The 25466-nt window shown below is 46.4% G+C and overlaps 1 protein-coding gene across 17 annotated transcripts in view; it reads right to left on the reverse strand.

Annotated features, from left to right (window-relative positions):
• LOC308649264 (uncharacterized protein) overlaps positions 1 to 25466 on the reverse strand; it is a 305971-nt gene that overhangs the window by 102269 nt on the left and 178236 nt on the right. For 16 of the 17 annotated variants that reach the window (XR_014022058.1, XR_014022059.1, XR_014022060.1 and 13 more), the window contains one exon: positions 17472 to 17571. The gene's annotated coding sequence lies outside the window, so the exon portion shown is untranslated. Of the gene's footprint in view, positions 1 to 7922; positions 7968 to 17471; positions 17572 to 25466 lie in introns of all 17 variants that reach the window. The other variant, XR_014022072.1, reaches the window with a different exon arrangement.

Here is a 25466-nt window from a genome sequence, read left to right on the forward strand (position 1 = left end):
CTTGGGTACCACATTCAATGCACGATCAAAGCCAAACAATAAGATGGAAATGAACTGTGCATCTATGATGCTGAGCAGCATCGCTCTTTTCCCAAGCTCTGACCTCTCGGGGGCTTGGAGGCTGGATTGGGCTCTTTCCAGGAGAGGCACTCTGGAAAACTGGTAGACGGCAGCATCCATGCCCTCTGACTCCGGTAGCCACAGTGGCAACAGATTTGTGCACAGTCTGATGACCCATGTCATGAAGTGGCAGCAGCAGTGAACCGTGGCTCCCATGGGGACTGAGTGACAGTGCTGGGCGGGAGCACACTCTCTTCCCTTGGAGGTCATCGCTCCCTGCAGGCCCTGACCCAGGTGAGCACCAGCCCGCTGTCCATTGGTTCCTCAGATCCTTTGGATGACTGTGACCTCACTCTCCAGTTCTTTGCATTCAATCCTTCTCTGCTGGACATAAACCAGGCTCAGTTTCCCTGACTGACCCCTGACTCAGAGTGACCAGGAATTTCTGCTACCGGTCCCTCTTTGAAACAGGTGAAATCTTCCTAGACACACACACACACACACAGCTTGCTCATTCCACACCAACTCCTTTTAGCTAATTTTACCATGATCGTGCATTTTCTGTTAATTGTAAAGACTGGAACAAGATGACAGAAAAATTAAAATTTGTATCTCCAACATATGACAGAGATTCATACTCTCTTGGATTAGTAATGTTTATCTGTAAGAACACAATAACACATTAAGTACAGCACCATGTCCCCAGAGCTGTGGACGGTTCTGTCACCACTGCAGGGCTGGCCGGGCTCTGAATTACCTATGAAAATCATGGTTGTGCGCAGGAGTGTGCGGGTGCACACACACACATCAATATCAAATACCCTTTTTATTTGTCTCCCTATCTAGGTTTACATCATAATTTGATATATACAAAACTTAACTAAATTTCACCATAAAGCACCTACGACCATGCAGGGTTCATGAACAGCACAGAAGTAACGATGCTCCAGGACCGTCACTCAGGATCGTGCAGGTGGGGAGAGGGAGGCAGCTGCCCCCAAGCTCAGGCAGGATCGGGTGGGACTCCTGGTATGTCACCCTGCACAGAACTACATGCCTGAGCAGAAGACAGAGAGTTTGGGGACTCAGAAAAGCAACTGGCATCAGGCAAATCACAGACAATGCCTGAAATCAAAACTAGGATCAAACTAGCTGTGAGTCCCCCCTCACCCCGCACTCCAACTGTGGCCTCTGGTCAGAACTTGAGACGTGAGAGCCCTGGAAACGGCAGTGACGGGAGTTCCAGTGCTGGCTCATGCCACAAACGAAGGGCCCATAACAGGACAAGTCCGGAATCCCTGGCTTGGTCTTGGGGTCAGCTCTTGCGCCCTGGAACCCACACAGTCCCAGGGTAGCAAGAGCAGAGACCGTAATGATATGTTCATGGAGGGGAAGCTGCTCCCCAGCTGCTGGAGGACCCAGGAGGCCAACCTCCTCTGCTTTGGTCCCCTCTGTCATCCTGTCCCTAGGGTCCAGCAGAGGCTCAGATAAGGACAGGCACAGCAGAACCTGGAGGACCAACGTGGAGAGCCCCAGGGAACCAAGAGCATCAGGGAGCGTGTCAACAGGAAAGTGGTCCATAAAATTGTTTATGAGTTGCAGAGGTCATGACCAAACCATAAGGCGTGGGTGAGACTGCCCTTACACACCATGTCCCCCGAGGCATGAGGACAGACCGACCCCAAAGAGGTCCCTGACTGACCTAAGTGGGGGGTCCACCCAGAACAGAGTCAAGAGCCCAAGGACTTTGAAAAATAAACTGACATTGAGAGCACCCCTGCGGGTAGGTTAGAAATTGCAGCCTGAGCCTAACCCAGTCGAATGCCTGCCTTAAAACAGAAAGAGAAAAGAATCCACGCCTCCAACAGGTTCCTCACGACTCGGCCTCCTAACTCGATCTTCAACGTACCCAGGAAAGTTCCCAAGATCACTGCACACAGAGAGCCACGAGAACTTCAGCTCCCACAGGAAGAGGCTCCACAGACTCTCCAACATGGCACAGAGGCTGAGGTTATGGGGAGACATTCAAAGACTCGGCCGTGACACTGAAATGCACTTACATGACACCTACAGCTGAATGACAAATCATGAGCATTCTTGAAACAAATGTTTAAATTAAAAGTATTAGCAAGGAAACAGAAAATACAGAGTGGGTTTTTTTTTTTTTCTTTTTTGTCACTGTGACCAGAAGGCCTGACAAGAACAATTAGAAGAAGAAAGGCTTACTGGGCTCATGGTTTCAGAGGTCTCAGTCCATAGGTGGCTGACTGCATGGCTCTGGCCCACGGGGAGTCAGGGCACCATGGCGGAAGGGCGTGGTGCTGGAGGAGTACAGCTAAGGGTATGGTAACCAGGAAACTCTGCTCACCAGGAGCAAGACAAACCCAAAGGCGGGCCCCCATGACCCATCTCCTCCAGCCACCCCCTCCCTGCCCAGAGCCACGCCCAGTTAATCCATTCAAGGGGATTGATGTACTCATTAGATTAAGGCTCTCTTAACCCCTTCATTTCACCTCTAGTTTCTTGCATTGTCTCACATATGAGCTTTTGGGGGACACCTCATATCTAAACCACAATAAGAAGAGACCAATGGAAACCTTAACACGAAAAAGGCACTAATCAAAATTTTAAATTCACTGGATGGACTCAAGAGCAGCATGAAGACTGACAGAGGATAGAGTCACTGGACTTGGAGAGAAATCAATAGACTACAATCCAGCCCGAACGAGAGAGAGGAGAAGGTTGGGAAATCAAAAAACCAGGCTTCAGAGACACACGACTCAACAACCAGAGACCTAACATTCACGTCCGTGAGGTCACCAAAGCAGTCGAGAAAGAATGTGTGCTAAAAATATATGTGAAGAAAGCACACTGGAAAAGTTGGCCGTTTAGCCAAAGATACGAACCTATATCGTTTGAAGAATCTGAGCAAACCCTAAACAGGGTGAACCCAGAGAACCCCCAAAGAAACCACTAAATATGAAGGACACCGAATTTGGAATGAAGAGTTCCAACCCTGGACAGGGTGACAGCTTATGACATCACAGGTGCAACCAGTGGCACATTGTATGTGTGTTTTACAATTAAAACCGTCAAGAAATAACTTTCAAAGCAGCTAGCGTAAGATGATTTGTTCCATATAGAGAAGTAATCAGAAGGACCCCAGATCTCTTGTACAAACCGTGGAGACCAGAGCAAACCAGAACCCATCCTTGAAGACCAGTCACCCCAGACTCTATCACCATGAGAACCTCTGTCAGGAATAAAGGTGAATCGTGGAGGAAGAAAACCTTCAGAATGGATTGCAGAATTCTGTTTTGGCAGGATTGCTAGAGGAAGTTCTTCAGACAGAAGTAAGTTGATACCAGAAGGAACCGTAACTCACCACATCAAAGGAAGAGTGAGTGAGATGGACCACTGAAGCAGACCCGTGATCCTCCTGAGCCCTTCAAAGTGGGAGTGAAGGTCGGAAGCAGAAAGGGCCTGATGGGACTCCTCTGCAGGTCAATGTCCCATGAAGACAGCAGTGGCACAGAGGAGGACTCACAGAGGGACCGTGAGGGGTAAAGACTGTGCCCGAGGAAGGGAGGCACTAAGAACTACAGGTGGACGCTAAAAATCCCCGTGTGTCGGACTCTACGGAGCAGCACTCAAACGCTACACAGAGACAGGAAGGTCACAATCACAGCCGTCTAGTTGCTATGCAATGCTAGAAATGTTCAAGGAACCCAAGTACGGCAGCAAAAGTAAAGAAGAAGAAAGAAAAAAGAGATGGAATCGTGGATCTAAAACAGAATCTATTATGATCACATTACACGTACACCACCTAGATACAGAGCTAAATGTCAGCGGCTGTCAGATGGGATTGACAAAAGACAGTTTGTAGGGGAGTGTAGCTCTATGGTAGAGCGCCTGTCTAGCATGCATGAGACCCTGGGTTCCATCCCCAGCTCCACAGACAGACACAATTCAATTATTCGACAGCCATAGAAAATCACTCCAAATATATTTATGTAGGATTGGAAAAGATATAATGCAAAAACAAAAATTTTAGAAAGCTAGAAAAACAATCCAATTTTTAAAAATGGCAAAAGACAGGGAGAGACATTTTAGCAAAGAGGCTACACGGATAATAAATGAGCACATGCAAAGATCCTCAGCACCATTAGCCGTCAGAGAAATGCAACCGAAACCACAAGGTGACATTACGACACCCCTCTTGGAATGGTGAGAATAAAACACAGCAGCAAAACTTCATTCTGGCAAAAGTGTGGAGAAACTGGACACTCATCCCCGGCTGGTGGGACAGACACGAGTCAGCTGCTCTGGAAAACAGCTTCTCACAGAATGGGAGATCAGCAAATCAATCAGCAATAAAACTGAACAAATTATTGAAACCCACAAGTCGGATCGCTCTAGGGAATTACACAGAGAAGAAAGACAATCTTTAAAAGTCACATACTGGGTGACTCCGTTTATATAGCCTGTTCAGAATGACATGATTATAGGAAAGGCCAACAGATGAGTTGTTGCCAAGGTCAGGGTGTGGGGGAAGAGATGAGCCTGGTCATCACAGGACAGGACAAAGGGCCCTTCGCATGGGAACAGCTCTGTACCCGACTGTGATGGACACACAAAGGTGTGGCAAGATGCCCTGAGCTGGAGACACACACACACACACACACACACACACACACATAGTACACGTAAAACCGGGAGAACATGAACAAGATCAGTGATTTACAGGAACAGCTAGAGATTTAATATCAACATGAAAATCCCTAACCTAGTTTCTTTACTATATGCATTATCTATTTTGGGGGAGGGGGAATACCAGGGATTGAATTTGGGGGCACTCGCCCCCTGGCCCACATCCCCAGTCCTATTTTGTATTTTATTTAGAGACAGGGTCTCACTGAGTTGCTTGGTGCCTCGCTTTTGCTAAGGCTGGCTTTGAACTCCCGATCCTCCTGCCTCAGCCTCCCAAGCCTCTGGGATTACAGGCGTGCGCCACCTCACCCAGCTATGTGTATTATCTTAATATTTGAAATCTTATCTATGCGTTGGGATTAAGCCTGAAATGGCTCCAATTGTCTGGAAATCGCAGACTCAACGGAGTCTGCCCACTCTTGTGCTGCCAGCAATGCTGCACAGCACAGTGCGACCACGAGAACCAGGTTCTAGAAATGCAAGCTCTGGCTAGGCAGGTGCCTCACTGCTTAGAAGTCATCAGAAATGACTGTTTTTTAATAGGGCCTCTTTACCCTCATTTTTCTCTTTCTCCCCCTGCAATCTGTTATTAGCAAAAACATGGACTGAAGGACTCAGTGCTGTAAAACATAGTTAAATCCAGGCTGAGATGCTATCTGCCCCGACCTGAACCAGTCGGCCCAGCTGCAACTCCCCTTAGGTAAGTGTAGACACTTTAGGGTTGCAAAACCCTCCTTTTCTAAAACATGAATGCCTTTCAGACACTTGAGACGGGGAGGAGACTTTCTGGTCTGGAGGCAGTAAGGCTGGACCTCATAAGCGGAGGTCAGGGTGGAGACACTTTGTAAACTGTCAGAGAAGTTGGCTGTGATATGTAAGCCAGTGTTCCTGAAATTTCTAATTTTAACTTCTACTCTTATCTCCAACAGGTAGCAATGCAGCTATGTTAAAGGTAAAAGGAAAATAAGCGAAAAAGTAAACAGTATGAGCAGTACTAACAGACATACCAAGCCTTTTTACCAGGGACCACATCAAGAAGCCGTGTCAGCACCACAGCCTCCATCTGCAACTGACACTCACTCGACAAATATTTATTGACTGTCTATTGGGTGCCAGATGTGATACAGACATTGCTCTTGGGCAATACCTGATCCAGTGGGGGACACAGACATAAACAAACTATTACAGCTCACTGTGTTTGCTGGGACAAAGGGGCCCCAGACAACGGTATATTGACAGAGCCCTCGCAGAGACCCGTTGGCCAGGCTTCTGAGTGGGAAGAAAGATTCAATTCCCACAGTCAGGGAGCGAGAGAAGCCGGAGAAGCGTGCTGCACCCTCAGAATGTGGAGGGACCTTGAACACAGGAGGAAGACAAAGGAAAGCCCAGGGTCCCCAACCCTAGAGGCTCTGAGGCAGGGGAAAGAAGTATAAGAAATCTCCCCAAATATCCTAACTCTAGAGTCAGGCAGATCTATTGCAGTCATCTAGCAAGAAATAGGAGATAGAAATAGGAGGTGGAACTAAATGATAGCCCAGAAATGGAGCGGAGAGGGCTCCTTCCAGGGACATTCAGCAGATCAAGTGAGAAAGACTCCTGATGGGTGCCCTCCGCCTGAGGAATAAGGAGTCGGTCATCCCAGCCTCCACCTGGATGACCTAAAGGTGGAGAGGACATGAGGACACAAGGCTGAGTAAAGCAGGGGATGGATTCGCCTTGAACGCCTCGGAGTTCAACATGCCAGAGTCTTACAGCATAACTATGGGAACGTGGAGGCGGATTCTAGGACAAGAAGACAACGGGAAGTCGAGGTTTAGGAGTCAGTGGTCTATAGGAATTGGAGTCCCTGGGACAGGAGACATCAAACATGGAAAAAGTATGTTTAGGGTTATTGTAAGAAATGCTTTCTTAGCAATCACTGACGGGAAAGCGGATTTAAAGATTAACTGTAAAGTTTCTATTATTTCTAAGAGTTTGCACACACTATCCAAAGTGATCTTCAAAGAGCCCATCATGGGCAACTGTCTACCTCGACAATGGACCCCACCTCCCAGGGGAAATGAGAATCTGGCTCACCACCCGCCCCTCCAACAGCCAGGAAGCTGAGCCCACAGGTGGCATGCACTGTCACACTTGAGCTCCACGGAAACCCAACACATCCACCCTGATTCCCACCCATGACCTTGGCCCTTCCCCTGCTTTATTTGGAGGGTGGAATATATCCATATGCCCATTAGCACTTCTTAAACCAGATGATGCAAAAACTGAATACAGTACATTAATAAAGAAATAAATACGGAAAGGAAAAATTATTTCGATAGCTATGGGAAGGCAAATGAGAAGTCAGAACTACAGCAGGAAATACCACATGATTCAAGTAAAAATGGTTTCCTCGCTGGCAAATGTCAGGGTATCCAAGTCCAACCAACTTTCTTCCAAGTGCTGGAGGACTGAGGTGGAGGGGACAGTGTGGGAGGACTGAGGCGGGGGGGCGGGGCAGTGCAGGAGGACTCTGCCAGCCTTAGCTGCTCAGGAGCCAACCTAAAGCCCGAGCAGCCCCTGGCCCTGCCTATAGAGAAGCTGGTGTTCAGCTGCTGCCAGAACCCAGGGAAACCAACGTGCTAAGCGTTCTGAATTGAAATTATTAGCAGCCCACTTCCTAGCCAAACCTTCAACAGCAAAGGACTGTCAAGAACCTGAGGGATCAGGAATGGGGAAGAGCAGAGGGCAGGAGGCCCAAATCCTAAGGCTACCTGGGCTCCGGTGCCTCCTTCTTTCATCCCTCAAAGCCGTCCCAGGGGCACCTCTGTGGCAGCAAGATTGATGTACTCAGAGAGGAAGAACAACACCTGGGGACTTTGGCTCCTTCACCTAACGAGCAATTCAAATGAAATGTTTGACTATTTGGTGAGGCCTTTCATTATCACTAGAGAAATCTCTAAAAATACAGAAATATGAACTGCTGGTGTCTGCTTTGCCTGTCTTAGGGACTCAGAGGTTGTGGGGTGGGGAACTTTCCTGACTCGCCCTAAGGGTTTTCAGACTCCAGTGTAATAAAGATGATTGAAATGCATATCATGTCAACAGACCCTGTCTTGCAAAGCAGGTAACCAGAGGACAATACCTCACTCATCAGAAACAGCCAGACATACCTATAGGGTATGCAAAGCAGGCCAACAGTCTCCTAGTTCTGTGATCTGAAAAGGCAAAAATAGTTTAGTACAGATCTACTGAGAAAAGAAAAGTGTGCTCCCCAGTCCCATGATGGTGTCATGCCAGCCGCCGGTCTCAGGTCAGCTACAGTGCAACAGGAAGCTAAGGACAGGGATGAGAAGGCCCAGTTCCCCCAGGACCCTCCCCGTCAGGTCTGCAGCCTTGCTAATGACCTGAGGGAACAACACTCCCACTGTGCAGAGTGCAATGACAAACCGCCCAACTGGTTCTGCCATTTCAAAAGCTGGTCCCATACATACACAGGAGAATCCCATCTGCAAATCCCAGAGGGTGCCATCAAGGAACACACAGGCACTTCCAAAGTAGCTAAGCCCTTCAGAACCCCTGCATCTCCACCATGAGGCCTCCCATCCTGACCAGGGGGAGGCCAAATGGCGACCCTCCAGCAGCAACTGAAGCAAGGGTGGCTGACGGAAAGCAGAAATGTGGTCATCAATCATAAAAATGGGGGAACATGAGCTCTTTTTAATTGTTGGACTTTAATACTCACTCTTGGCCAAACCAATTAAGGTGTCCTTCTATGCACAAGGCTCTGGTGTGAACTGTGGGGCGAGAGGGGATTCGCAGTTTCCGCCACCACACCACCAAGTATTCGCTTGAGCCTTCTCTTCTAGGGAGGCTGTGCTGGTGTCTCTGCTGTTTGTCCTCAGCCCTCCTTAAACTATCAGCACATAATAAGCATCCTTTCAATAAAAGCAGGAGTGGAGGCGGTCAAGGCTGTTCAGGACTTCCGAAGGCCTGAGAAGACACAGCAAATTTAGGGCCCCGGTCAAGTGTTTTTATCTTTCCACTGAGAAAGATACTTGTGACCAGAGGAGTCAGATACTGGAAAGAATGCAGCCTCTCTAACTCTTTATCATTTGTAAATTCCCTGCCTGATGTGATAACAAATATCACTTTTCCCTCCGTTCCACTGGTGAGGAGAAAAAAAAATAGTCACTGTGATAACAAAGGTGCCATTATTTCTGGTAGCATGTCCCTGGGTCCTGTTAATGATCACACTTGCAGTCAACTAATGCTCAGGGTTCTCACATCACTAAATAAATATTACCTGGTGGCAAATATTAGGATCCCTAACTCTGCATTCCTGCGAAGTCAAGACACCTATCAGAAAGGTCAAATCTTGGTAAATAAGGCCGAGCCCCCACCCTCAAAATCCCCTATTTCAACACAGATACCTTGGCCTCCCACCCTCAATGGAATTTCCTACCAGACACACATCAGTATTCGCTGCAATTGTGTCCTGTGTGGCGTGACATATTCAGTTAGTAAAAGTTCATAAAGACAGTGGGGGCTTTCGGATCAGGCACTTGTTAATCCAAGATTGTTAAAAACAGGTGGTTCGTGGACACCTTGAACTTATGGTTTTTAAATTTCTGCACATAACCACTTTTCTCGGGACAGTATATTTCAGGGTTCCTAAATTTGCAGACTCGTACAACCCTACCCATTTTAGAGTCCCTGATAGCCCACCAGTGGTTCTCAATTCTTGCTGTGAATCAGAAGAATCTTTGGAGAGATTTTATAAAAAGCACACATCCGAAGCCCACACTAGAATAAACTAAACTAGAATAGTGACAGGATTCAGGAATGGGATTTGAAAAAATAAAAATAAAATAAACAGCCGGAGGAATTATAATATATAACTAGGGTTCAGAAACATGGCAGCTCCCCTTCATTAGTCTTTTTATTTTTATTTAATCACTGAACTTGAAACCTGGGAGAACGGCTAGAGCTCAGAAAAACAGCCCACTCCTCTTACAGCTCAGAGCCAGATCCGCTGAGCAGCTGGCAGGACTGGATAGCTCCTTACAAACAAGGTCCAACACACACTGCTTTAAGTTTTTTAAAACCACAATTTTTATTTTTCAAAAATCACAAAATTGGGTTGACCAGTCCTCTTTCTCCTCAGTCCTCAACCACCTCCTACGTCTCTTCTCTCACAGAAGTCGGCCGTCTTTGCAGCTCCGTGGCAAAAATTCACCTGTATCTACCTGAAGGCTGGAGTAACCGTATTCACAGGGACGCACCAAGGTGGGGAATTCATTATCAAAACTACACAGTCCACACGGGCCAGCGCCTCACCCACAGCCAGAGGTTCCACTTTATCAGAATTAAGGTGACCACAGTTTTCTATCCTTCCCTTTACAGCTGTTTCATTTTATTTCTAATTGTCAAAATCCAAGACCCAGGCGCCACTGGGCGTAAAGAGCCAGGCTCATCCCTTCAGGGAGCTGTTTACACATCCTGAACCAGGAAGCCAGGCCCTTGTGTAGCAGATCAAATAACAGGCATTCATCCTAACCAGAGGTTTCCAAAAAGCAATTTGAGTCTAGGGAAGAGAGGAAAAGAAGGAGGTGACTTTTCCTTTGTTAAATCTTACAACAAGTTGACATCCAGATGGAGCGAGCAGCCTTCTTCTCAGCAGCCTTCAGTAGCTGAGATAATTATACGACGGCCCACTTGATGCAGGAGTCCCCATTGAGAGAAGCAGGCTAAATCCCAAGGGCAGTGTTCCAGGGTGCTGAAAAGCACCCTTTCAGGGCACACGCACAGGGTTCGGGCAGGATCTCTCCCGCCCACTGAAAGAGCAGGGGAGAAGAGGGCCGAGCCCCTTCAGGTCAGGGACCCAGGCGGGCAGGGCCGCAGTGAGAACAGTGGACACCTAAGGCTTTCACATATACCCTACCATCTCCTGCAACCGATAAAAGTTCTTGTTCCACTTCCCTTAGAGCCAAGGGCAACGTCTTTATACGTCCAGCAGAGACGGGATGAACGTTCGGTGGGTGGAAGGAAAATTCCAGGGCACAGTTCCAACAAACAGGAGAATTTCCTCCATGACTACCTGAGTATCTTAACAGTGCTCCACAGAAAGCCCCAGGCCTCACCCCAAGGACAGCCGCCCTCCTGCTCTGTGAACACTCTCCCACCTTCGTCTCTGTTGGGGCGGAGTGTCTGGCCCCTGCCTGCAGACACAGCACACCTGAACTACATTGCTTATTTATCCTTTTATTTTCTGTTTCCTTCTACCGAAGTGTTAGTTCCATGAGGATAGGAAATTGCATGTTTGCTTACTGTGACTGCCAACATACCTGGGATAACGCAAATAATGCGTAGGAAAGAAGTAGCCAATCAATGTTGATTGACTTTGTGTTTCAGAACTAATGAATTAAATGTGCAACACCAGAACACTGGTCCAGTCCCCAGAGATAGGGAAAGAATGTATCAACCTATTCACAGAAAATGCTCTCCCGTTCGCCCTTGCTGAAGGTGGATGTGACTAAGGCCAACCTGAAGCCTTCCGTTAAGGAAACTTCTTTTCATATATGTGATAGTAACAATCTATAAAAGCACAATTGTGCCTTTTATGATGATTTCTCCAACCCTGTTTGCAATATCACCAAGACCTGGGCAAGAGACACCTTGACCCTGCCTTGATTTTGCCCACGTAGGAAGGGCTACAAGGACCAAAGGCACATGTGTGCCAGAACCCAAAGTGCCCTGAGGTCTCCTGCCAGATACTGGAGTTCCTGTCCCAACAGCCTGAGCTGGCTCATCAAGCCTGAGAAGGCACCCGCCCCCAGGCACTGTCTCCACCCTGGGGTGGATGGGGTCTCTCCCCACATCCCCCAGCCAGGCTCTGAGAGGCTGAAACCCCAAAATTCAAATTTGGCCTTCACATTCCTTTAAAAAGGTGGTTGTCAGTGTAGAACTTCTGAGCATGATTTCTTGGGAAGTTCTTTAGTTTGATTAATAACTTCCAAATATTTAAGTATAGAGTACTTGCGTATTCATTCACATTCCCTGGGCCATACAAACCTTAGCTGCATAGTGGCCTGGGAGGAAGGCCAAGAAAGGCTCAGGGTGGCCAGCTGACTTGACTGAGGACCAGAAGACCCAGAACCCAAGTCCAGTTCTTCACAATGTAGGTATCGGTGAGGAGGCAAATCCCTCCCTCAATGTGACCATGTACAGAGTGTTTGCACGTTGCATAATTATAGCAACCATGGAGGTTCCCAGAGGGGAGGCCAGGGGTCCAGTAACTCAGGGTCCACCCTCTGCCTAGCATCTGTGCTGTTCCCCAATACCACGGCAGCCCAGCGCAGGAGATGGCTGTCTAAACAGTCGCCCTGCTTGTGCACACTTGCAGATCCTATGCGGCGGACGGAATCCATGCTAGAGGCGAGCAAGCAGCAGCACAGGCCCCAGGAACCTCACAAGATGAGGCCTGAGGCTTCTGAATGTACCTCTTTACAACTCTAAACCCAGAAGTGCATTAGCGTTCTTGCCAAACAGGCTGTGCAGCAGTCAAGAAAGCCCAGGAATAATACCTCCTTAAGACCTGTGCTTACAGGGACCTTTCATCCAAGAAATTCAAAGCACTTTACAGACTCAGAGCCAATCCTGTAAACACTCCAGAGCTGTGTGCAGGTGGCCAGGGTCATACTCAACTCACAAAGAAACTGAGGCAGCTGACAATCTTAAGTACGGTTCTTTACAACAATCTTTGCTTCTTGAAAATGGATAGCTTTAAACACGAACCAGAAACAAGCCACTGAAATACCAGGAAAAAGGATTTTGCACTATTTTCTTGGCAATCAAATTGAATGTAACAAAATTAAATACCATGCTACAAAAACCTAGACCTTGCTGTACTTCTTTCAACCAAACGGGCCATGAAAAATTTATGCTCAGTCCACTGCAAATGGCTTATCATTAAATTTGAGATACGATTGCCTTTCGAGGGGTAAATTCCATAATCACAAATTTTAAGACAGAAATTTCAACTTTTTTTTTTTTTCCCCAAATGGAATCGGGCTTTTACACCTTTGACCAAAAAGCACTTAGCCAAGGTGATTAGCATATTCTCTCTGGATGAGATGGAATCAATATCCAGCCCTGGAGACTGGACACATTTGCTTTTTAGTGGGAGGTAAATGGCCCCAGGGAAGCTGTCTGAGAGAAGTGGAAGAAGAGTATGTTCACAGATAAGGGAGGTCAGGGCTCAGGAAGAATGAAGCCTGTAAGTCACTACTGCTGTTATCTTCACATGACCAAAATAGCTAGCTGGCACTGATGTGCGTACCTGAAGGTCAGGTTCATCACAGCAACATCTAGTGAGGGGCTACTGTGCGCCACTCACAGCATTATCTGCACATTAAGTAACCTATTTCACAGGCCAGCAAACTGAGGTTCAGAAAAGCGGGTACAGACCATCTCATAGAGCTTACAGCAGAGTTAGAAAAGTGCTCATTCAATACACCCATCTATATAGAGAATCTGAGATAGGAAAATTTGTAAAAATGTCTAAAGAATTTACAACCCAGTAACAAAATACACAGATAAACCGACATCCCGGAGACATGGAGAAGGTGACATGGCAATGCAGTGGGCAACAGAAGGAGGGTCCGGGCAGCAATAGGAGGAACACTGCAGAGGGGACAGGCAGATGGAGGGGGCCTGAACTGACGGTGGCTTCCGCAGGTACATAAAGACAGAATAGGGCTTAACCTGGATCTCTAGGTTATCCCCCAGAGAATGAGGACACAAGCAGCTAGTGGGGGACCCTGGAGCTGGACCAGCGCAGTGGACAGGAGTTAGACATCAAGAATCATGTCTGCAACTGGGTCCATCTAATTTCTCCAGCCAGGCACGAGGCCAAGACCTCCGTGAGGCCAAAAGCCTGGCCCTGGATTCTAGCAGAGTGGCGTATGCCTGAAATGACTTCACCTCAATCACCAAAGGCAGTTATTGCTTCTTCATCAGTATGCTCAGAGCTGGCCCTGAGAAGATGGCTACAGGAACTACTGGTAGCTCTTCATTGCTATTATCCTACTGACACGTCAGAAGGGCCCAACGAGGTAAAGTCTATTGACCAGCCCCATTTTACAAAGAGGAGGATTGAGGCCAGACACGCATCTGCTAAAGGACACTTCGTGAAATTCACGTCCCCACAAAAACATGCCAAACGTAAGTACAAAATTAGGTGGCTAGGCGTCTTCTGTGTCCCTAACAGTGAGCAGGTCCCTTCTCCACCACCATGACTGAATGCCACAGACTCCCCGGTAGAGGACACAAAGCTCATAAGCCAGCTTCTCAGCCATTGCGTGGCCTCTGCCTCTGCCTCTCCTCCTACCTGGGCCCATCCAATGACATCTGCCACTGAGAACGCACGTCCCAGCTGCTAACCCCCTCCCCAAGGTGTTCAATCAGCTGCCAAGACACCAAGATGGAACTCTCCTCAGTTGCCTGGGCTGCCTTCTCCTGTTGCCACCAACCCCACCAGAGGCAGTACTGATGACGTCACCTACAGACTCCACATGCCACACCTCCTCTGTGAGTCAGTTCTCTTGAGCTTTTTGCTTTTATTCTTAATACACTGCAGTCTTCTTGGGTTTCCAACACGACTCCAGGAGGAGTTGACCTGGAAAGTCATCCAGGGAGTTGTCTAACTGCTGCCCTGGATCTATCTCCGCCTTAACACCTATTAAAGCCTGCTTTATGTCGGCACTGCTCCATTTGACCGGGGACTCCTTCAGGCAAGCACTAGGAGGTGTGACATTCACAGATGCAGGTTGCTAGTGGCATTGGCTTTTCGGGTCAGTGCATGGAGTATGAACCTTCTAATCCCGTTGTGAGCTCTCTGAGACTGTGTGCGGCTCTTTTTACTTCTCTGTTCCTCGGTTCCTTGTCTAGAAAATGGGCTAACAGTATGAACTCCACAGAGATGCTGTAAGACTGGGAAGGCTCTTAGAGCAATCCATAGCACACAGTAAGCACTCAAAAACACTAATTGTTATCATGAACATAATTCCATACACATACAGTTGACATATACGTATATACATGCATATGTGTCTGCATGCACATGCATGGATTTATTCATTGTTTTTCTTTTGATTCATTGAGATACATCTGGCTACATTGCCAAGGCTGGTCTTGAACTCCTGGGTTCAAGTGATCCTCCTACCTCAGCTTCCTGAGCAACTGGGACTTCAGGTACAGCCCTGGCACTTTTTGTTTCGATTCTATAGGCACAAGCGACCGCTACTTACCTTTTGCATATCTCCTGTCCAACCCAACTATGTCATCCCATAAAAATGAGGTCTTTCCAAAGGTCCTTGGGCAGTCATAAAAAGAAACTTGTGGAACATAAAACACCAGACCTTCAGACAGGTTCAAATATGTCTGGATTCAAAAGTATGAATGAGCAGAGATAAGGCCCAACCCCTAATACCTAATACCGTAACCATGAAAAGTCATGTTTCTCCATGAATTTAGAACTGCCACCTGGAAAAGATGCATGTGCTGTGGATGGGCGGGCTGTGCTTCTGCACAGCAACAGGAAGCCTCCAGCTGACCCGGGGCTGCTCTTTCCCCCCACTCAAGGGCTGCTCAGGAATCATGACAGCATGTCTTGCGTTTTGGTTGACACCCCAGCATAAATCCAGCTCATACCAGACTGTGTGATCTCACCCTGGGACGCAAGCCAGAGGTTTCTCCCGAGATCTCTGAGGTTATCAGATCTGCAAAGTGCTTTACTTGCTTTCTCTTTTAGCCCATTTTTTTGCAAAACAAAAGGTAGCACAGACCACAGGAGACACGAAGGTACAATCAAAAATTGTCCACACTCCATTACCCTAAATTACCTGACGATGAATAAATATTCATTGTTCCCTGGTTTCAATAGAAAGTAAACAGCTACTAAAAAGGATCTGATCTTTGTCATGCTTTTAATCTCTTCCGTTTCTCTTATATCAGAGAAAGAATATTCCTGCTTCCGGACCAAAGGGTATCTCTCTAATACAACCTCAAACAAGCCCCATCCCAAGCCTCGATTTCTTGTTCTAAGTTTACTTTCTTCTTTCTTTCATCTATCCATCAACCTACTGCAACCCACTAATTGCAGTGCACCCCAGTTCTCTACAGGATATCTATCAGTATGCCTGAGAGGGGAAGCTACAATTCCAAGGCGTGGATGCATTGCCCTGCCTTTGTTAGCTGAATGATATTGAGCAAATCTCTCTGCTTTTCTGGGCCTAAGTTTCTGCATCCATAAAATGAAGCTACGCTCTGAAGACCTTGACCACCCAAATTCTCACAAGGTCATTAACCCACAGGGATTCAGATACAGAGCAAAACACAGACTCCAAAAGGGCTGACCCCACTCCCAGCACCGGGTGTGAGCTCTGAGAAGCATTCCTGTGTGGGTGCAGGGCCCACCTTCGGAAAAAAAGATCAAGGCAACTGCAGGTGGGAGAACCCATCTCTCAACCCCTAGTGGAACTGAAAAGTGTGAGTGCTCACAAGCACCTGGGGACAGGGCTGTCGAGAAGCCCGGCGACATGAAAAGGGCCCGGACATCATCCCATGGCGTCAGGCAGGGTATTTTTGTATCTTTTGTGATTGGAAAAGCAAATTGGGCAGACAGGGTGTTTTTAAGGGAATGGACAATTTATTAGGTGCTATAAAACACAAGTAATCAATAAATAATATTTCAATGGAATCCAGCCTCTTTCCCCAGGTTCTCGTCAGGAAAGACCACACTGATGCCAAAGCGTCCTGCTTGGTTTTTCCACTCCTCGCTGTGAAGTCTCCTGTGTGGACACACAAACTGGGAAGGAAGCTCAGAGCAGAGGGGGCCACAGCATGACGGCCCAACCTGGAGGAATTTAATCAGTTAATGTCTCAGGATCCACCCGTCCAACATTGACAGCTCACAACCAATGCAAGAAGCCACTCTCTAAAATGGATTCCTCCCCCTTGAATTTGAGACCTGGACGTGGGTGTTGCTGGACTTCCCTGGAAACCTTCCAGATCCGCACTTCAGTCTCAACTGTGAGGATTGGATTTTGTTTCTAAAAAACAATAGTGAATGGGTTTGCTACTGGCTATTAAGTCTGCTTTCAAGAATAGTTTGGGTATTCCTCTCGAGGAGACTCTTGTTATTTCCATCATGTTAATTTATTTTCAAATTTTCCCTTTCCCCCTCGGTCTTCAATCCCCTCTCTCGGTGGTGTGCCTAAGTGCTCAGGTAATATACATACAAATGCTTCGACAGACAGATGGGCAAGTACCATCTCCTGGTGCCCATGCCTCTTAGTGAGAAAAGCACCCAAAACAGAGTGCAGCGATTCCACCTCCTCAAGTGCTATAATCATCTCTGCAGGGGATAGTTCTGTAGCACCACGGATATATAAATTAAGACTACCAATAATGCTTGACAATACAATGAAGTGAACACAGTAATATTCCCTTCTCTAGCACACACATAAAACCAGAAAAATTACAACCAGTAGCGAAATAAAATTGTTAAACCATTTTTGCAAAATCAGTGCTATTTTGTTGTTTTCTTTCTTTCTTTTTTTTTTTTTTTACTCCAGAACATGATTTTCATGTAGCTGAACATCCACTCCAAGAGTGTGAACCTCCGAACAGAAGATTTTCTTAAGCTGTAGGTTTCTTACCAGCGTTGGAGATCATTCTCACGGGCACAGCTTGTCAGGTATACATGCAAGAAATCTCTACTTAGAGGCTCACCACAACTGGACAGCTCTTATTTAATTCCTGAAAAACAAAAAAGAAAAGGCAATCAAAGATAACTTATTATCATCCTCATTTCCAGTTGAGGAAATTGAGGCAGAGAGGTTAAAATAATTTGCCAAAGAATACATTGCTAGTAAGCGGTCAGAGTTGAATTTGAACCTGAGAACTCTGCTTCCTGGAAGTAGTACAGGATCCTTAATTTCAAAAGGGAGAGGGAGTGGGTATAGCTCAGTGGTAGAGCATATGTCTGCAAAAGGGAGGGAGCCTCACCTATTATTTGCCCTACGTCTTATTACAAAGGCCTGACTAACAGCATCCAATCCTAAAAGAGTTGGCTATAAATATACCGTAAGGACTTGAACTTTGCCGATGAGACATTTTCTCCTTGAATCGGAGCTCTGGCCAGCCTCCCTTGGGATGATGGGATCAGGGAGAGCCCAGGGCTGTCTCTACCCACCCATCCACCTGCTTTCTGTTATCCGGAGATATCCTGCCTCCCGAAGGGCGCACATACCAAAATAAATAAATAAATAAACGTCAAGGCCGTCGATATTTACATCTCATGAACCTGAAGGTCAGTTCAAAAGGGCACTGGTTATTTATGGGAGTGCCTTAGTCACCTAGGGCAGATGGGAGAAAGGAAGGGCTTGGACCTGTTCCCATTTTATCTTTACAACCTCTAATAGAAGAAGTTAACTGTGGACTGCTAAAGCATTCCAAAGTGAAAGGTGAAATTAATACTTTTAGCATAAAAACATCGCTTATGGCAGTCCATGTGCATGAATCTAATGTTCTCAACACCACGAGTCAGAAGACCCTCCCATGACACTGTGCCATGAACGAAACCTCCAAACAATGAGCAGCTCCAAAGTGGTGATGTCCTTTTAACTGTGGGATAATTTTTGTTTCTAGATGCCAGATCTGGAATTTTTTCCAAGTATAAAAATAAAGCACGGAAGCCTATATCTAGAGCCAGTGGTAATGAAACAAACCACCTGAACATTTTCAAATGCCCTATGCAACTCTCCTAGAGCGGTTCTGCATTACGAAAAGAATACCCAGATCTTGCCCTTGCCAAGGCCTGCTAAATATCTTCCCCCTAAATACACAGGAAAGAAAGTCTGGAGTCTTTTGTGAGGGTGGGAGAGGTGCTAGGGACCGAACCAGGGTCTTGTGTATGCTAAGCACATACTCTATCCCTGAGCCGCACCCCAGCCCAGAAAACAAACTCTTTATCCATCCCCCCCAATTGCATCTACTCAAAACTGAAGTTTGTGTAAATGAAAGAGTCCAAGAAACAGAGGCCAGTATGGTAAGTACACTCCATCCCTCAAAACATGTTGCTGAATCTGTCATCACACTCCAAATGACAATAATTCTTTGACTTTAAAAAAAAAGAATTCTGGTTCAATAATTAGGCCACTAAGTTTTCCAACAACCCAAGAATCTCAAGAAACAAAGAGCAGGAGGAGAGCTATAAACGCCATCACAGTGTTCCCAGCTTTGACCAGGATGGAGACACTAACCTGTCAACAGATATCTCCTGGAGAAAATAAAAAGGGAAATTCAGAAGACTCTTCTGCTTGCAATTAAGAGGTATGTCCAGACAGTATCAAGAGTTGTGTTCTCCCATTTGAAACCCAAGTTTTATCTTCCTGTTTTGACTAGTGGGCTCTTGACGAAGGCTTGTGGTGTTATAAATTACCCCATTACTCACTCCCTCAGGTAACCCTGCTGGAACAGGAAGGAAGTAAATCTTGGAGTGGTGCACTTATATCCCTTAATCATACCCAGGCATGCCCTCAAAGGCAGTAAATCACCATCCTGCACACATCACCATGATTCACACCTGCAAAGAGCAGAGACGACAGGTACTGAGAAGTACCATGCCAAGAGAAAGGCATCTGGATACACGAAAATTAACAAACTGAGGCAAACCAGGGCTGGCTCTTCCCTGACAGCCATCACTCCGGCAAGTGTGTCATTCTAATTAAGGGTCATCAGCCATGTTAAAGGCAGATTTTATAGAGCAAAGCTTTCCAAACAGATTCCAGGACTCAGTACCCTTTTTAAAGCTCTTCTAAAGCTAAACATTGACATTGTATTCACCTACTCGGGCATGACTTTAGTTAGGACCATTGGTCGTATGGTCGAGCTAGCTGACCATCCTCTCAAACTCTTCAGGGTAGACACATGACCAACCGTATGTTTTAAGATGCTACCTAACTATAATCAAGAGCTCATCTAACTTTACAGAGAAGCAGGAAGGAATTAAAACATGCCATCAACACTGGAGAAAAAATATTTGAGGTTACCCTGTCTTCTAAGACGATGCGCCCATTCACTACATCTGGAGCAGAAAGAGGGAAGGGGGTTTTCAATCATCAAAGAGCCTTCTTTTACTCCAATTACAAAAGAATGCAAATTGCTTCCAGGTTGGTGTGAATGGTACAAGTCGGTATGGACTGTCCCATGCAGTACAGGAGGCCACCGCTTCCACTGGTCTTGGGAGAACCTGTCGCAGAAGCACCTGCTCAGTGACCGTAAGCACAGATCTCTAGCTGCAGAGGTAAGCAAGCGCCCCGCCCTGCTCCTGCCAGGCACATGCCAACAGAACAAGACCAGATGATAGGAAACCCCTCCTGCAGGCTCTACTCAACCTTTACACCGCGACACTTAGTTTTACATTTGACTCTGCGACGTGTGTTTTACATCATTCAAACTTTTGGGACGAAAACTCACACACTGGGGGAAGAAATGATGCTGTCTGAGCGAGGAACAGGCCAGATGGACAGAAGGTTCTACTCTGCCTTCAGCGAGATGGTTGCCCCAAAGATCAGCCTCTGAGCTGGCCAAGGGCGGGGATTTGCAAGACAAAGAACAACATGTATTTTTGACAGCTGTGCATATATATATACACACACACACACACACACACATAGGATAGAAGTCTCCTCTAAATAAGAACCAGCATGGCACATTTAAATAGAGTAAGGTAATTGAAAATAGATTTTTTTTTTCTGTAAAAGAATGAACTCAATGCGACCACCCTTTTAAGTTTGCATTATTTATTTATTTATCTTATTGATTTTAAAGGGCTTTCTAATAAGATTACCCGTCCTCCGTGGTAAGGCCAAAAGCTCTCTGACTGCATGGGAATGAGCTGTGGTCTGCTCCACTTTCATCACGAGACTCTCTCACCCAGACTGCGTCATCCTTATATTAAAACAAAAGCCTCTCCGTGGACCCGGGGGATGTGCTGTGCGAACACTACTGACCGCACTGTAGCCTGGATGGGATGCTCACACAGACACCTTGCCCCCTGACGAAGCCCAGGCCGGCTCATAAAAAGCATCCACACTAAAACGCACGGAGATGACCTCGATGGCCACTCCTCCACGAAACCCGAGTGCCTGGGGTCACTTTGACCCTCCCGGGGGCAGGAATGACTTTGTGGACGCTCTATCTACGTTTTTAATCACATTTTTATTTCACCTCCAGCTTTAAAACCCATCAAATGGAAGGAGGCCTTCTGGGTAAACACTCCCCCTGACTCTCGTTGGGGTGAGGAGAATGTCATTTCTAGACCCAAAGAACAATGCAACATGAACCACAGATGCCCGTGTCTGTCAGATACGGAGTGTCCACAGATCAACCCGTGGCCACCTACCCTGCACGGCACCCCCGATGCACTCACAAGCCGACAGAGGGAAGACGCTTTTTAGCTAAAAATGGAGATGTCAGGCAGCTGCTTGTCAGACTTTAAAAATGATCCTTGGGAAATCTCAAGGGCTTATGCTCCCTAAAACAGCAAGTACATGCTTTTTTTTTTTTCCTTTTCCTTTAATGTAATAGCAGTCAACCACAGTCAAGGTCAGAAAAAGTGTACTTGGCCACCTGAATAACTCTACCATATTTGGTATTCAAAATTAAAAGGCAGAGAGTTAAAAGTGGTAGTTAAGTGCTAGATCTCAACTTAAAAGTTTAAAATTGGGGCAGGACATAAACCAAAATAAGGACGCCTCATTTAACGGCAGTTAGCTCACTTGTTAAGTGCACTCTGATTCATACACACAGTCAAAAAATAGGACTACAGCTGACAGAGAGCAGCCAGCGTCGTGGCAGACATGTTGACTGAGCCATTATGTATGCACGGAACTGTCCTGAAACTGTGAGGCCTGCCCCAAGCAGGGCCAAGAGTAACTGAGCATCATTAAAATAGCAAGATCCATAAAGACACAAGGAGGGCAAGAGTGCAGTCAGCAAAATGTCAGTAAGTCACCTCCTTGACTCTGTCCTGCTCTTAAAACGCAGCCCTCAGACACCGTGCGCCCACCACACAGAAGGCACCAGAAAGGGGGCCCCCAGCTGCAGCCAAAATGACAGCCTAGATAGAGCTTGTGGGTTCTATAAATGGTGGCTTGAGATTCGGGTTTCATTTTTCTGTCTAAATAAAATGTCCCTGGAAATGTTCTCCGGACACAATGGAAGCACAGAAGATTTATAGACAGAGTGGTTCACCAACTCTTTTTGCTCCAGAGCAGTTAAAGGACGACTAGGTCACGAGGCCCTCCTACCTGCCACTTGGCTGTTCCTAGGCTACACAGAGGCTGGGTCCACCACTGACCCAGGATGTGTTTCCTGTGTCCACTTCGGCACCAAACAATAAACCACAGACACTCAACCAGAAAATCACCATCTTCCAGAGCATAAAACCATATTCCTAGCACCCAGGTTATAAATTTTGGGGGAGGAATGAGAAGGGTTGGTGGTGTGTGGGAGCAGAGAGGAACCTTTTTACATGGCCCTAAGGGTATATTTTAGGTTTCATGAAGCTCAGACTGAAAAACGGCCCAGTTCTAGCCTTGCCTTCAAGGTATCAGTGTGAGTTTTCAGCTGAAAATCATCGTGGGTTACTGGTGAGTGTTTTGTGTCAGTCGAATATACACAGGTTTTGCCCACCACCGACCAAAAACGTGAATGACTCGAGAGCCAGGCAGGGAAGCATAAACATGTCTCTGTATCTTTGTCCTTTTGTATAACAAGCCACTAAAGAAGTTCAAAGAGACACCGTGTGATTCCAGAGCCCTGAGTTTATAAATCTCACAGCTAGCATTTCCCACTCGGGGGCAAGAACAGATCAGAAGATGAGGGGTATTTCTATTCTTCAGGACAAGGCCGGCAGCTGCTGTCCCCTTTCTGCATACATGCGAACTTATTTATGCATTTGGTGTGTTCGTGGAATTTGCCAGTTTGCTGGGCTTGACACCAGAAAGATGGCTGAACATTTGCTGTTGTCCATTTGCTGACCGACAACAATTCAAGACTTAAATGCCACATTCAAAGAACCTGACCAGCTGGGAGGAGGCATTGAAGTCCTCGATGAAGCAAAAGTCAGAAAGGAAATACCATTTTCTAGTCATTCAAATAACCCTTTTCCGCACCCTCTCTTCTTATGAAAGTTGGCCCCGCTCCTAGCATGTTTCAATCAATGTTCACAACGGCCACCCAATCAGCAGGCGCTTCAGGTAACTCCAGCCAATTCTGAAGTTGAGCCCAATTAAGCTCTTGTCTTGCACAGTTTTGTGATGAAAATCGAAATCCCTTTAGATGGTAATGAAATCCAAACCAAGCCCCTAAAGTTACTGAAGGGCAGAAACACAACTAGGAAAAGTTCTAGTACCCTCTTCCGGCATAATAATAGATTAAATAAAACTTTGTGTACTTATTCAAAAATGCCTCGGTCTGGTCCTCTTCATGCAGCAAGAACAGGAAGGTCTAAATGACTGTCATCAAAGTCTTCTCAAGTTGTTCTCGTTTTATTATCAATTGGCAAACTGAAATTTTATATCTTCCACCGCATGTTGCAAACGTCTTAATTACAACTTTACTTCATTTATATTCAGAAATACACTAGTATTCTGCCAAAACAGAATAATAAACTTAAAAAATTGATCCATTAATTTGAAATTTTCCCTCCCAGAGACACTTTGCCCTTCTTTTATGTATCTTGGATTAATGTCTGGAAACATCTTTTATACCAAATATCTTGTCCCTACTAAGGCTGGAATGCTGAATTTCTACAAATATATTTGTTGGTACTAAACAAATGCTCAACAACCTTCACAATTAACAAACGGAACACAGGCCCCAGATGAACGCCAGCTACATAAACAACCTGAGCACAAAAACACATCTCTACCAAATCAGTGACATTCTCAGACAATAAATAGCCCATTCCACGTCACCGGGCCACCCCAGGAACTTCTGTCACCTTCTCCGAGTCCACAGACTACAAGGGACACCACCTACACCAACTCTTAAAAGAATGCATGTGACTAATATTGGTTCTTTCCAGCTCTAATACTTAATGAAAGTCTCTAAAGTTAAGAAATAGAAAACTCTGTATTTTTACAGACAGTCTTGCTACATGGAAAGTATGCAAGTGTGTCCAAAGCCGTGAGTTTGTCCCACTAAGCAGATACCCACAAGATGTCAGGAGCACCAAGACTGTGTAGGCTGCTAATCACCACCCAAATCCCCACCACTGCTGCATGACTTAGGTGGTCAAATCCCCTGGATAAAATTCCTAGCTATTTCTGGGCGCAGTGGCACATGCCTGTGATCCTATTGGCTCAGGAGGTCAAGGCAGGAGGATCCCAGGTTCAAAGCCAGCCTCAGCAACGGCAAGGCACTAGGCAAATCTGTGAGACCCTGTGTCTAAATAAAACACAACATAGGGCTGGGATGTGGCTCAGTGGTCCAGTGCTCTTGAGTTCAATCCCTGGTACCCGCACACCCAAAACAAATTCCTAGCCATTAAACCCTTCACATGAAGTTGTTTCATGTAGGGATCCAGTGGCCAACGTCTCCGGGCAGGGTCAGCTGAACAGGTAAATCGCAGCAGGAGGGAGAGTAGAGGGAACTCTCCAATTAGGGAGAAGAGTTTTCCACCAGGGTGGACCACAGCAGGGGAGGGGTGAGGAAACAAATCAATCCAGGAACCCAACCAGGACAGGCCATATTTTACTCCACTTTGAAGCAGAAAATGTCAGGACTTGGCTTCTGATAGTGGATGAGAGCTCAACATTTACATTTTGATAGTCTGCTCTCCCAGTCAGGTAAACACAACATAAAGTAATTCCATTCTTTCATCAAATTTCAGAAATGAGAACAAAAATCCTCTAAGTAAAGGCAGGCACTATCTCTGTAAAAGCTCATCTACCCAAAACATCAACATCGAGGGAAAGTCTTGCCATGTGGATCTCGAAGCACACAAGGGGAAACCCTGGTCTACGGACCCCCAGGCCAGGCTTCATCTCCAGGGCCAGGGCCACTTGTTCCTCATGACTATTAGTCTGGAAAAAAAAGTTTAGGTTTCACACCAACATTTAGAAGCTACAAAAACATCAAAATACTGGCCTCTTGTAAAGTAGAGCAACATTCAATCAGAACTAGAAGATAAGGTGGGCAGAGGCCTCCATCACTGCATGTCCAAATAGGTTTTCACCTTCGAGTATCAGAATGAGAGGATCTGAGCGATGGATCAGCAGAATCCTGCCCAACTGCACGGCCTACGTGAAGATGATGCTTCTGTGTCCAGTGGTCAGGCCGGCTCCCCACAGTTGCCCTGATTCTCATGCAAAGAAATTCAGCTTCAACCTGGGAATTCCCAATTTTTTTTTTTCAGAGATGCAGAATCTGATGAGACCCAGTTTCAGAGGAATCCGGAGCCATACTGCTCAGCCTCCTTCCCAGGATGTAGCAGGTGGCCACCTTTTATGCATAAACCCTAGGTTTAAAGCACCCCAGGAACCCGGTAAAACAAAAGTTCCAAGGAGCAGAGATGAGTCAGGGAATGGCAGGAGGCCTGCTCTGGAAAGCTAACTGACTGATAGAGGGGACCATAAAATCAG

This window comes from Spermophilus citellus, assembly GCF_964194105.1.
Source record: "Spermophilus citellus genome assembly, chromosome: 5".
NCBI classification, from domain to species: domain Eukaryota; kingdom Metazoa; phylum Chordata; class Mammalia; order Rodentia; family Sciuridae; genus Spermophilus; species Spermophilus citellus.